The following is a 14,266-nucleotide window of genomic DNA, read 5'->3' as shown; positions in this document are numbered from 1 at the left end:
TTTGAGACTAATTTCACTCATAAGAACTTACAAAAATAATGGGTGCACATAAGTTAAGTGCACAAAAGTAAAGTAAAGTAAAATGGACGTCCATTTCAGCATGATTTGTAAATTGCACATGTGTACAATGGAATCCTCTGGGTTAAAGGAACTTAAGTGGAGCTCTATCGAATGCCATGGAAAGATGTCAAATATATATCTTTAAGTAAAAAAAAAAACCAACATGTTGTTTCACAATATACCCAATATAATCTCATTTTGTGCAAAAGAATGTATGTGTGTCTGTGTGTGTGTGTGACGGGGGTGGGCAGAGAGATTAGTATTTTGCAAAGAAAAAACTGGAAGAATAGATACCAATAGTTACTTTGACAGGTAGATGAAGGGGGCAACAGAGGATGAGATGATTGAATGGCATCACCAATTCAATGGACATGAGTCTGAGCAAACTCTGGGAGATAGTGAAGGACAGGGAAGCCTGCTGTGCTGCCGTCCATGGGGTCGCAAAGAGTCGGACACGACTGAGTGACAACAACAACAAGCTTGACAGGGAAAGGGAGATACGCAGGGAAATTTCACTTCTTAGTTTATACCATTTGTATCCTTTGAATTTTTGCAGCAAGCGTATATCATTTATAATCAGAAAAAAGTCCTAAAATTAGAAACAATCTTATTGAATAGTGAGTGATTCATAACATGATGCAGAAGTACACTCATTGACCTGGAATATGTTCCGAATAGAAAGTGCAGCCTGCAAGCTTTGCAGGAATGGATAAAATTAGAAATACACATACAGAATAATAACTATGTTTTCAGTATAGTCTCACTTTTGCAAAGAAATATATTTGTATATCCCCCAAGAAAATGTTCTTAAGGAATATTCTCAAAGCTATAAACAGAGAATATTTCCACAGATTTTCGAAGTGAAGGAGATGAGAGACAATTTCATTATCTCTGTTATACGTTTGTATTTTATTTGATCTTTATAAGAATATTTTCCCTTTGAAATTGGAAAAATAGAGATTAAAGTTTGAAACCTGAAGAGTTTTATTTTAAAGGGATTTATAAAATAAACTGCAAATCTATTTATTGACCCTGAAATTCACAACATGAGGTTACATTTAAAATGGTGGTTACACTTCTTGAAAGAAGAGAATTTTTCCCAACTCTGTAGGGAGTCATTGTGACTTTCTACTTACTTTGTACCTGCTTACCTGGATTATAGAGCTTCCCACGTGGTTCAGTGGTAAAGAATCCGCCTGCCAAGCAGGAGACATGGGTTTGATCATTGGGTAGGGAAGATCCCTTGGAGAAGGAAATGGCAACCCATTCCAGGATTCTTGCCTGGAAAATCTCATGGGCAAAGGAGACTGGCAGGCTACAGTCCATGGGATCACAAAGAGTTGGACATGACTGAGCGACTAACACTTACTTACTTCCTTAAGGAGCCGACTCATTGGAAAAGACCCTGATGCTGGGAAAGATCGAGGCAGAAGGAGAAGGGAATGACAGAGGATGAGATGCTTGGATGGCCGCATCAACTCAATGAACATGAGTTTGAGCAAACTCTGGGAGATAGTGAAGGACAGGGAAGCCTGGCATGCTGCAGTCCGTGGGATTCACAAAGAATCAGACATGACTGAGTGAATGAATAGCAACATGGTAATATGTATTTTCTTCTTTACATTTTCCTGAACCTTATAGATTTTTCTCAATGGGCAGATATAACTTTCATAATTTTTTAGAAAGCTGCAAATGAGATCTTATTTTTATTTTAAATCCATGCATGTGTGTGGGCACATACACCCCCCGCCCACACACACAGCTTCTCTTCAGCTGACAGTGGAAGATTCCATAGGACTGAACTGGCTCCCTGCCTGCTCTGAACTGGCCTTGACAATTGTTCCCACCCTGATTTATGTACGTTGGAGGAGGAGGAGGTTGATGAGGAAGATAGAGGAGAAGGAAGAGGAGGGGGAGGAGAATGAGGGGAAGGAAGGGGAGGAGGGGGAGAGACAGGAGGAGAAAGAAGAGGAGGAAGGGGAGGAGGAGAAGCGGAAAGCACAGTAGAGACCTTGCTTACTAGCTTTGAGAAAAGTCTCAGTAGAGACTGCTTGTCCCAGCTGTGTTTCCTATGCCACACAAACTTCTGGAAAGGTCTGTGTGGAGGTTAGAGCAGTAGTCTCTCCTGCATTTACTCCATTCTTCCTGCCTTGCCTTCCAGCATTCCTGCTCTATGCTGTTCAAGCTGCAGTTTTGACTTTGAACTCCAAGTGGCACTCATTTGTACTTTCTAAATATTTCCCAATTACAGGTATTGTTAGTCCAAGGGAAAAAAAGCAATGAAAGTCATTTTCTAAGCAGGCTTTGAACAAGAAATGATCATTCCTCAGTTGATTGATAGGAATTGATAAGAAAAGCAATGATACAGTGTCTAGGAGATATTCAGCATTTGGCTAAGGGTATATACTTCACTTCTTTTCACAGCTATTTGTAAGGCCTCCTCGGACAGCCAATTTGCTTTCTTGCATTTCTTTTTTGGGGGGATGGTCTTGATTCCTGTCTCCTGTACAATGTCACGAACCCCCATTCATAGTTCATCAGGCACTCTGTCTATCAGACCTAGCCCCTTAAATCTATTTCTCACTTCCAATGTATAGTCATAAGGAATTTGATTTAGGTCATACCTAAATGGTCTAGTGGTTTTCCCCACTTTCTTCAATTTCAGTCTGAATTTGGCATTAAGGAGTTCATGATCTGAGCCACAGTCAGCTCCTGGTCTTGTTTTTGCTGACTACATAGAGATTCTCCATCCTTGGCTGCAAAGAATATAATCAATATGATTTTGGTGTTGACCATCTGGTGATGTCCATCTGTAGAGTCTTCTCTTGTGTTGTTGGAAGAGGGTGTTTGCTATGACCAGTGCGTTCTCTTGGTAGAAATCTATTAGCCTCAGCCCTGCTTCATTCTGTACTCCAAGGCCAAATTTGCCTGTTACTCCATGTGTTTCTTGACTTGCTACTTTTGCATTCCAGTTCCCTATAATGAAAGAAGAGAAGCGAAAAACAAAGGAGGAAAGGAAAGATATACTCATTTGAATGCAGAGTTCCAAAGAATAGCAAGGAGAGATAGAATGCCTTGCTCAGCAATCAGTGCAAAGAAATAGAGGAAAACAATAGAATGGGAAAGACTAGAGATCTTTTCAAGAAAATTAGAGATACCAAGGGAACATTTCATACAAAGATGGGCACAATAAAGGACAGAAATGGTAGGGACCTAATAGAAGCAGAAGATATTAAGAAGAGCTGGCAAGAATACGCAGAAGAACTATACAAAAAAGATCTTCATGACCCAGAAAATCACAATGGTGTGATCACTCACCTAGAGCCAGACATCCTGGAATGTGAAGTCAAGTGGGCCTTAGGAAGCATCTCTACGAACAAAGCTAGTGGAGGTGATGGAATTCCAGTTGAGTTATTTCAAATCCTTAAAGATGATACTGTGAAAGTGCTGCACTCAATATGTCAGCAAATTTGGAAAACTCAGCAGTGGCCACAGGACTGGAAAAGGTCAGTTTCCATTCCAATCCCCAAAAAAAGGCAATGCCAAAGAATGCTCAAACTACCACATAATTGCACTCATCTCACACGCTAGTAAAGTGATGCTTAAAATTCTCCAAGCCAGGCTTCAGCAGTACGTGAACTGTGAACTTCCAGATGTTCAAGCTGGATTTAGAAAAGGCAGAGGAACCAGAGATCAAATTGCCAACATCTGCTGGATCATGGAAAAAGCAAGAGAGTTGCAGAAAAACATCTATTTCTGCTTTATTGACTATGCCAAAGCCTTTGACTGTGTGGATCACAATAAACTGTGGAAAATTCTGAAAGAGATGGGAATACCAGACCACCTAACCTGCCTCTTGAGAAACCTATATGCAGGTCAGGAAGCAATAGTTAGAACTGGACATGGAACAACAGACTGGTTCCAAATAGGAAAAGGAGTACGTCAAGGCTGTATATTGTCACCCTGCTTGTTTAACTTGTATACAGAGTACATCATAAGAAATGCTGGGTTGGATGAAGCACAAGCTGGAACCAAGATTGCTGGGAGAAATATCAATAACCTCCGATATGCAGATGACACCACCCTTATGGCAGAAAGTGAAGAGGAACTAAAAAGCCTCTTATTGATGAAAGTGAAAGAAGAGAGTGAAAAAGTTGGCTTAAAGCTCAACATTCATAAAACTAAGATCATGGCATCTGATCCCATCACTTCATGGGAAATAGATGGGGAAACAGTGGAAACAGTGGCTGACTTTATTTTTCTGAGCTCCAAAATCACTGCAGATGGTGACTGCAGCCATGAAATTAAAAGATGCTTACTCCTTGAAAGGAAAGTTATGACCAACCTAGACAGCATATTCAAAAGCAGAGACATCACTTTGTCAACAAAGGTCCATCTAGTCAAGGCTATGGTTTTTCCAGTGGTCATGTATGAATGTGAGGATTGGACTATAAAGCAAGCTGAGCATCAAAGAATTGATGCTTTTGAACTGTGGTGTTGGAGAAGACTCTTGATAGTCCCTTGGACTGCAAGGAGATCCAGCCAGTCCATCCTAAAGGAAATCAGTCCTGGGTGTTCATTAGAAGGACTGATGTTGAAGCTGAAACTCCAATACATTGGCCACCTCATGCGAAGAGCCCACTCATTGACCTGGTCTCATTGACCTCAAAAGACCCTGGTGCTGGGAAAGATTGAGGGCAGGAGGAGAAGGGGATGATAGAGGATGAGATGGTTGGATGGCATCACTGACTAAATGGACATGGATTTGGGTGGACTCCAGGAGTTGGTGATGGACAGGGAGGCCTGGCGTGCTGTGGTTCATGTGGTAACAAAGAGTCAGACACAGTTGAGCGACTGAACTGAACTGATATACTTCACTATTATCCTGAGCTCTTCCCATCCAAAGCAGCCAATCTGTTAATCAACAAATCTTCCTATGTCATAGTAAGCCTTCACAAAGTAACAGCAAAACACAAAAGAACCACTATCATCTAGATTACGTAAAAGAGTCAGGGTTGTTTCTATGATTTAAGGTGTTGTCCAGTGGAGTGAAAGTGAAAGTCACTCAGTCATGTTCGACTCTTTGCGACCCCAAGAACTATACAGGCCATGGAATTCTCCAGGCCAGAATACTGGAGTGGGTAGCCTTTCCTTTCTCCAGGGTATCGTCCCAACCCAGGGATCAAACCCAGGTCTCCAGCATTGCAGGCAGATTCTTTACCAGATGAGCCACAAGGGAAGCCCAGTGGAGTAGATTGGAGGAAAATCCTTACCTCTTTTCAGGCTGATTTTTCGTCCCCTTTAGGAAATATACATGGGTTGGATGTCAGTGATGTCATTGCACCCCCAAAATATTAAGACACTATAAGGCCACAAAGCACAATAATAATCTGATGGACAGGACGTTGGAATGAGACTCAAAGCATATAACGAGGTGTGGGATTCGTTGGGAATGCCACTACTACCTTACTTTAAAATTATCTCATGTTGAAATTTTTCCCTGTAACTCATTCTACACCCCTCTCTTTACACAGCATCTTTTTCAATTAAAAGGCAAATTTTCAGTCCTTAAAAGAATAAAGTGGAGTTATATTACATTACAGAAAATCAATTGAGTCTATAAAGCTGCTGACTTGACAAGGATTCCTGACATCCAGGCAATGGCCTGCTTCTCAAGCATTATTTGTTAGCCATGTTAATGACTAGGTAACCATGACAACCATCAGGATTCTGACACCCTACCCACACTCTTCACTGCTAGTTTATGCTGCATCTTAATGTACATGTCTAGAAGTCTCCACCGACAGGCTCTGGCAGACAGAACTGCACAAACAGCCTGAAAGAGGAGAGGGGAAATGAAATCGCCTTGCTCAGAAGAGGAGGAACACCAAGAGCCCTCAAATACAGCCCAAAGGATGCATGGAGAGGAAGAGGATGACACGCCCTTTCCCAGGCCACCCCACCTCCAGAAACACAGAAATGCAGTATGCAGGAAAGCGAAGGAGTGAGGAAAGAAATGCTATTGACTTTGGGATGTTCCAGAAGTCCCTCTTGTGCACACCATGGGATGGACATTTGGTCTGTGCTGCCTGAGCCTCCAGTTTTCTCCTGGTTCCCATTTTCCTTCTCCTTCCTCTAGCCAGCTGATCCACCCACAGGCTCAGAGGCTGATGACCCCCACATCTTTATCTCCGGGGCAGATGTCACAGTCCAACTCCAGATTCACGTCATCAACTGGGCACTGTAGACAACTCACTGACTCCTACAGCTCAACCTACAGCTCAACTTTTGTCAACCTGAACTCCTCCACTTCCTCCTCAAACGGTTCCTCCTCCTCCTTCTGCTCCCTCTGCCCCTCTCCCTCCCACTCCTCTCCTTCTCTGAGGGGTCTCAGTCTCAGTGAAAGGCATGGACAACCCACCCCACTGCCCAGATCAGACCCTGCCTTCTGCCTCACTCCCACATCCCATCTGTCTACTTCTGAACTATCCCCCATCAGTCCCCTCCTTCCAGGCACCACTTCTGCCAACCTTGCCCATCAAGGATGGCTCCTTGCATCCAGGAATCCTCTGTCTCTCTTGGATGACTGCAGCGATCCCAACAGGTCTCCTCTGCTCTGCCATGGGGTGGGGTGTGGAGAGTCCAACATACTCTGCCGCCCGACCTCTCCCTCCAACCTGTGTTCCTCCATGTCTCACTTCAGACCCCTCAGTGGCTGGCTTCCTGCTGCACTGGGGTGAGTTCCAAACAGCCAAGCTTTCCACAGCCCTGTCCCTGCCTACTCTTCCTTCTTCCCTCCTTTGACCATACTGAACCTGTCTGTGTTTCGTGAATGCACCATGGTCTCTCCATCTCCCGGCTTTGGCACATATTGTCCCTTCTGCCTGGAACACGGTCCCTCTCCCCCTCCATCCGGCTGACGCCTCAACCTTGTGCCGTATTGGGTGTGTGCGTGTGGGCTGTTGTCCTGCTCAGGCAGTCCTTTGATTGTGTCCTACAGTCTACTCTTCACACTCACTCTGGCTGGGTTTACTTGTGTAGGTTTGAGATAGAAACTGCATTTCTAAGCTCTTGCAGGTATATATGTATGTGTGTGTGTATATTTCTCCCCTTAAAGAAACTTGGTTATAGGATGATTTAATAATTTATTGCTAAGACTGAATTTAGCCCTTTGTTTCTAGTCATGCATTCTTTTAATCCTCTAGTGTACTTTCTCATTGATAGTGTTTATTGATGCCCAAGAATATCTGTGGCTTTATATTTTTATCAGAACTGCATAATAGTTATGAATTTGGGCTCTTCAGTCAGACTGCATAGGTACAAATCCTGGTTTTATTGCTATATGTAGGACTTTGAGCAGGGTTCCCTGGTAGCTCAGCTGCTAAAGAATCTGCCAGCAATGCAGGAGACCTTGGTTCAATTCCTGGGAAGGTTCCCTGGAGAAGAGCATGGCAACCCAGTCCAATATGCTAGCCTGCAGAAACCCCATGGACAGAGGAGCCCTCCAGGCTACAGTCCATGGGTTGCGAAGAGTTGGACACGACTGAGGGACTAAGCACAGCACACATGACTTTGAGCAAGTCATTTAACGTCTTTTTTTTTATGTGAAAAATTACGATAACAAACATCCTTTCTCACAGGGTATAATTGTAAAATATTTAGAGCAAAGTCTGGTATGTAGTAAGTCCTCAGTAAATTTAACTAAAATTGTCACCCTCAATGTTGCTTTCTCCTGCATGTGTCTTCTTCTCAGAGAACAGAATAGCTAGTCTTTGTATTTTAGAGTCTGTAGCTATTAAGTCTCTTCCAATTGTATCTTTTCAAACGTACCTTACTCTCTCAGCTTCTTGTCCATTTACAAAGTGATAGTTAAATATATCCAAGGATTATTACAGCTTCAAAGACCACAAAGGAATTAAAAGGAACTGGTCAGTGCTTAATGGAGAAAACATTAATTTGGGAATTAATTGTTCCTGTGATTTGGGACATTATGAATCTAATGTCTGTCTGTGGTGAGAGTGATAGAAATTCAGTTTTCAAATAAAATTGGATATGTAATATGTTTTTGATTTGTTTTATTGAAGTATAATATTAAAAATCACAATGAGATCTGATAACAAGGTCTAAGTGCTCAAGCAAAATCTCTCCCTCCTACCATCTCTTAATTAGCTGACATTTTAAGGTAGGATGCTTTCGAATGACCAGCCAACTGTGAAATAGGTTTCCTTTGTTCCTTTCATTCCCTGCCAATTGAGTTAGAATAATCACATCATTAAAAAGCTTCTCTGGGCAGCCAGCCCACAGGAGCGACTGAATGAAGTTGGGTCATAGGTGAGGTATTGAAAGCATGGACATTTTAAACTACTTCCCTTATCCTGTGCTTCAGTGTATCAAGACGTCAGCCTTCTCTGGAAACCAGGAATCCCTGTCTTCAGAATGTACCTGAGTTCATCAATCATACGGCTTCTTTCAGGTCTATGGAGGGCCCAAAGCCATATTTATCTAGAAAAATACTGGCAAACATTGATATTAAGAGAAGAAAAACAGAATGGAAGAGAGAATGAGAGAGAGTGCTACTCTCTCTGAATTTTAGAGTCTATAGCTATTAGGTCTATTTCAACTGTAACTTTTCAAATATACCTCACTCTGCCAGCTTCTTGCCCATTTACAAAGTGAAAATTAAGTATATCCAAAGATCATTACAACTTCAAAGACCACAAAGCAATTAAAAAGAACTAATCAATGCTTAATGGAGAAAACACTAATTGGGGAATTTATTGTTCCTCTGATTTGGGATATTATGAATCTAATGTCTGTCTGGGGTGAGGGAGAGAAACTACAGTTAAGTTCCTGCTGTATACTTTCCTTTATCCTAAAATTTGGGCCTGTGACTTGTCAATTCTCATTAAAATACCCTGGTTACCTTAAATATTATGAATTGAAATATTTAAAGACTTTCTAGGAAAGTGGCTGGTAACAGAGAAGCCTGGAGTGTGATTTGGGGATACAGTGGGTAGAATTTAAGTGGGATGTTTCAGTTGGGAAGATTGATATTAAGACTTGTGTCCTGGGGCTGATTAAGTAACTGGATACTCAGTGAGTACCCAATGATATACCTTTCTTTGTCTGTGGAGTGGGAATGGTTGAGACCAGCTGGGATCCTGGTGGCAGCCATGGCCTCTTGCACTTTGTCCTGCCTATGTTATCTCTTCTGAACACCTCTGCAATTTCTACTGCCTTACTTTCTGTTTGTCTGCCCAGGGAGTAAGAGCCAGCTCAAAATCTGGACTCCCAATCTTATCGCCCACTCCTTGATTACTTTCCTATTTTCAATCAGTCTACCTCGTCACACTCCTGATTGTGACTATTGAGGGGGATTGTTTCTGGTCAGCGAGATGTATGAAGGGAAAGAGGGGCATAAACTTCCAAGGGAGAACAGCTTGACAAGCATGGCCTTGAATAAAGAACTGCAAGAGTTTGTCCTTCTATCAAACACTTAATATCCAATATTTGTCTAGTTGTCTTTTGGGTGGGGACTGCTTCAGCCTCTCTCATTATTCTTTTTTCTATTTATTTGTACAATTACAGTTTCTGTTCATACATTGATCTGTGGAGAGAGGAAAAATGTAACTAGGAACAGGTGTCATGGAATCACCTAAGAGCAAGTCTACAAAGTAGGAAATAGTGGAAAACCAATGTCCTACATCAGGAATAATAGGTATTGCCACTGATAGCCAATAATGGTCAGTCCACAAAGCAGTTGTTAAAGCTGTGTTTGGAATATCACCTTGCACATAAGAAAATAGAACCATGATCCCAGCTGACTGCAAGTCTCCCCAGAGCACTAAATTAAGATTGAATCCTAATCCATAACAGAGGATTTAGGAAGCGAGGGATAAGGACAGAGATTCAACGAGAAGGGAGCACAGACAAGTTGGGTTTTGTCTGGGTATCAGGTCCTTTTCTAAGTCCTGTCCTAATAGGATGCAGAAAGTCTTTATAACCTTTGAGAAGACTCCTGGCTCAACCCAGACAGTGATCCAACTGTTTCCTCAACAGCATCTCTCGGATCAGGAATGCTAGATTTACTTCTCCATCGGAGGCTCCCCTACTCTGCCATCCTGCCTCAAGGAAAGTCTTACTGATATTCTCCTGGACTTGCTTTTGTTTTTCTTTTAATCTATAACTTTGAACTTGAATATTAGATCTATTCTGATTCCCATTTGCTTAGAGATCAGCCTCAATGAATTAAGCCGGTGATAAGGCAATAGGATACTAAGACAGTTCAGGAAGTATGGCGCTTAGTCTCAGTCATGTCCGATTCTTTGTGACCCCATGAACTGGGGCCCACCAGGCTACTCTGTCCATGGGGATTCTCCAGGCAAGAATACTGCCCCCCTCCAGGGGATCTTCCCAACACAGGGATTGAACCCAGCTCTCCTGCATTGCAGGCAGATTCTTTACCTTCTGAGCCACCAGGGAAACCCTTAGGAAGCATAACTGAGTATACAGAAGAAGAAATTAATTACATGTTACTCTGCTACAATCTAGAGATCTTTTTCTGTAGTTGAAAACATTCTGTGTAAACAGTCTCAGTATCCCTCTCTCTTTGTTTTAATTATTTATTTGCTTGTATGGGGTCTTAGTTGCAGCTGGAGGGTTTAGTTGCCCCAGGGCATGTAGGATCTTAGTTCCCTGACCAGAGATGGAACCCACATCCCCTGCATCGGAATGCAGATTCTTAACCACTGGACCACGAGGGAAGTCCCCTCAGCTTCTCTTGAACTGGAAACTTTTGGAGCTTCTGGTTGGGTACAGGGGAGACCAGATATTTATTACACTTTCAGTCATTTACAACTTTATCAGTGTGTGTTGGGGGTGGGTGGGGTGGGGGGGTGGGTTTGTAGAAAGGCAAGTTATAAGAAGGGTAATAGTGAGGTGAGAAATGTTGGTAAATCACTATCCAGAATCAGGAACTATGAGTTTTGAGGTCAAAGTTTTTTATTGATCTTTGCCCTGTTTTTGATCTGGACATGGGGACAGCTACTCTACTTTTAGGGACTGCTGTCAGTGAGCTGCTAAGGAGGTCCCAGCCACAGCCATGTCCTTAACAGTTCATTCATCCACAGGCACCAAGGAAAGCACCAGTTCCATGAGAGACCTACTGCAGATCTTGCTGCTGCTGCTGCTAAGTCGCTTCAGTCGTGTCCCACTCTGTGCGACCCCATAGATGGCAGCCCACCAGGCTCCCGTGTCCCTGGGGTTCTCCAGGCAAGAACATTGGAGTGGGTTGCCATTTCCTTCTGCAAGGCATGAAAGTGAAAAATGAAAGTGAAGTCACTCAGTCGTGTCCGACTCTTAGCAACCCCATGGACTGCAGCCTACCAGGCTCTTCCATCCATGGGATTTTCCAGGCAAGAGTACTGGAGTGGGGTGCCATTGCCTTCTCCAGGGGATCTTCCCAATCTTATTGGGGCCTTAGTTCAGGGTTGACTTCCAGTTGGGAGGTGTAGAGGTTGAAGTCAGAGCTTCTAGAAGGAAGGAAATAGCTTTCATTGAGCCGCAGCTGGATGCCAGTTCATCATGTCAGGATACATTATTCCTTCTTAATCCCCAAGAAAATCACTGATTTTCACATATTCAGGCAAAAGAGGCTTAGTGGACTTCTTAGCAACTGCAATAATAAAGAAAAACTTCCTTTTCCTTCTTTTCCAGCTGGTTTTTATTTAGTCACAGGAAATCTATTAATTATTATTTATTTATCTTGTTAATGGTCACTTATTGAACTGGCTCATTGCTTCCAATGGCTTTCCAGTCCTTTTTATTGGATTTTTTCCAGTTATTGAATCCTATCACCTATAAATAAAGATAAAATTTGCTTTCTCCTTTCCAACACTTTACATATCTTTTTTTTTTTTCCTAATTCAACTGGGCTGGTATTTCCAGAACCATGTTAAAATAAAATAATGAAATCACTGTTACCTTCTTTCTGATTTTGCTGAAATTGCTTCTGTGGTGTTCCCTCATTAATGACTGTGGCTTTGACTGAAAATATAATATTTATCAACTTTATAAAGTATTTTTAAAAGAAGGATTAGTTGAGAAGTATTAACACATTCTTTTTCTGCATCTTTAAGAATGATCATATGGTTTTCCTCCTATAATTTTTAATTAGAAAATTATAGCAATACATTTCTTAATATTGCCACAAGTTTACCTAGCTGAAATGAAACTTAACAAAGAATATTATTTTTAAGGCAATGTTGAATGCTATTTGCTAATATTGTATTTGAGCTTTTGCATTTTTTATTTTTTGAAGTGTAGTTAATTTAATGTTGTGTTAGTTTCAAGTGTACAGCAAAGTGATTCAATTATAAATATGCATATTTTTTCAAATTCTTTTCCCTTATAGGTTATTAGAAGGTACTGAATGTAGTCCCTGTGTTATACAGTAGGTTCTTGTTGTTTTTCTCTTTTATAAGAGTTTTGCATTGTTATTCAATTGTGGAAGATATTTTGGGAAAATGTATTTATAACTTCTATAATTATTGCTATGCTGTTCTTAGTCGCTCAGTCATGTCCAACTCTTTTCGACCCTGGGGACTGTAGCCCGCCAGGCTCCTCTATCCATGGGGATTCTCCAGATAAGAGTGGGTTGCCATGCCTTTCTCCAAGGGATCTTCCCAACCCAGGGATCCATCCCAGGTCTCCCGCATTGCAGTCAGATTGTATACTGTCTGAGCCACCAGAGAAGCCCAAGAATACTGGAGTGGGTTGCCATTCCCTTCTCCAGGGGATCTTCCCAACCCAGGGATCAAACCCGGGTCTCCTGCATTGCAGGTGGATTTTTTTACTGTCTGAGCCACCAGGGAAGGTTTATAAAAAGGCATGTGAATGTTTTAATACTTCCTTCATGCTCTTGAATAGTTTAAATCATGGGGGAATTATCTGCTTCTTAAAGAACCATTGAAGTTTTAATCTGGGAAGTGGCTTAATAAAAATCTCTCCTGGCAGTAATGTGCAGAAGAGACTGGAGACAGGAAAACAGCCTAGAAGTCATTTAATGGTATAGGCATGAGATGAAGAAGGGCTGATACAAAGAGGAAGAGGTGAGAATACTGCAATTGGAGGCATGGTTATAGAAATGAAAGACACTTCAATAAAAGGAGAGAATTTGGTAGCTGATAATGTTGCCAAATAAAATACTGGGTGCCAAATATTGAGTGACAGAGAGGAAAGATTGTATAATCCAATGCACATTTTGATAGGTAAAAGCTCTTTCTCTTGAGCAACTCTAGTGATTGTGTAACTGAACAAAAATTAGCATTTTGAATAATGAGAAAAGAGCAGCAGTGGAAAGAACAACCTAGAGTTCACACATGATTTGTTTTATGAGGTTAGAAGTTTAAGTCTGTTTTCTTTCAGAACAGGGACAATGGTAAGACCTTTTATGACAGCACTGAGTTTACTTAAGAAAAAAATGCACCTTCCTTTTTTCCTTTCCTGCTTACTGAAGTAATGAAAGGACGGTAAGAAAGTAGAACAAATGAACATGATTTTAAAAAGCCGAAATATTTTTTCCGAGTAGTTTGGGTTTCACAAAGGAAGGATTTCCTTATAGAAGGAGATACTAAAACGCTTAAGTCATTTGTTCTAACTTTGTGACTCTTTGAAGAATGGTGAAAATTTTGAGTGTATGTTCTATATTCTTGACTAGAGCCATGGGTTTTTTTTTTTCAAATATTAAAAGCGAATTTTGAGTCACAGATTATTTTTACAATATTGCTTAACTTAAGATAATTTAAGTTTAAAGGAAAAGGCAAAACACTAAGCAAGTATAACTATAATTTTCTGAAATAAAAACCATGAGTCTTTGTAAAAGAAATAGGTTAATACTTAGAGCTGCATCTCATTGTAGAGTTGGATATATTTATAACTTCTAACTGATCTTTTCTCTGACTTCTTACATTATTTTAATTCAAAGATTATAAGGAAAGAAATTCAAGCATTCAAAAGTTTTAGCTAAATACACTGAACATCTTTGTTCAGTAAAATGATCTTTTCACTTTAAAATTTTATTATTCATTTATGGTAAATTTATTACTCAAGTCCATTGTGGTACAATTAACTTTCTCATACTAATTAATTGATCTTTTATTTGTAATTTCTTTGTTATTCCTATCCACCATAGAAATGTTGGTTTACA

Source organism: Ovis aries, chromosome X, assembly GCF_016772045.2.
Source record: "Ovis aries strain OAR_USU_Benz2616 breed Rambouillet chromosome X, ARS-UI_Ramb_v3.0, whole genome shotgun sequence".
Classification (NCBI taxonomy): Eukaryota; Metazoa; Chordata; class Mammalia; order Artiodactyla; family Bovidae; genus Ovis; species Ovis aries.
The sequence above is the reverse complement of the archived record's forward strand: the minus strand, read 5'-3'. Positions refer to the sequence as shown.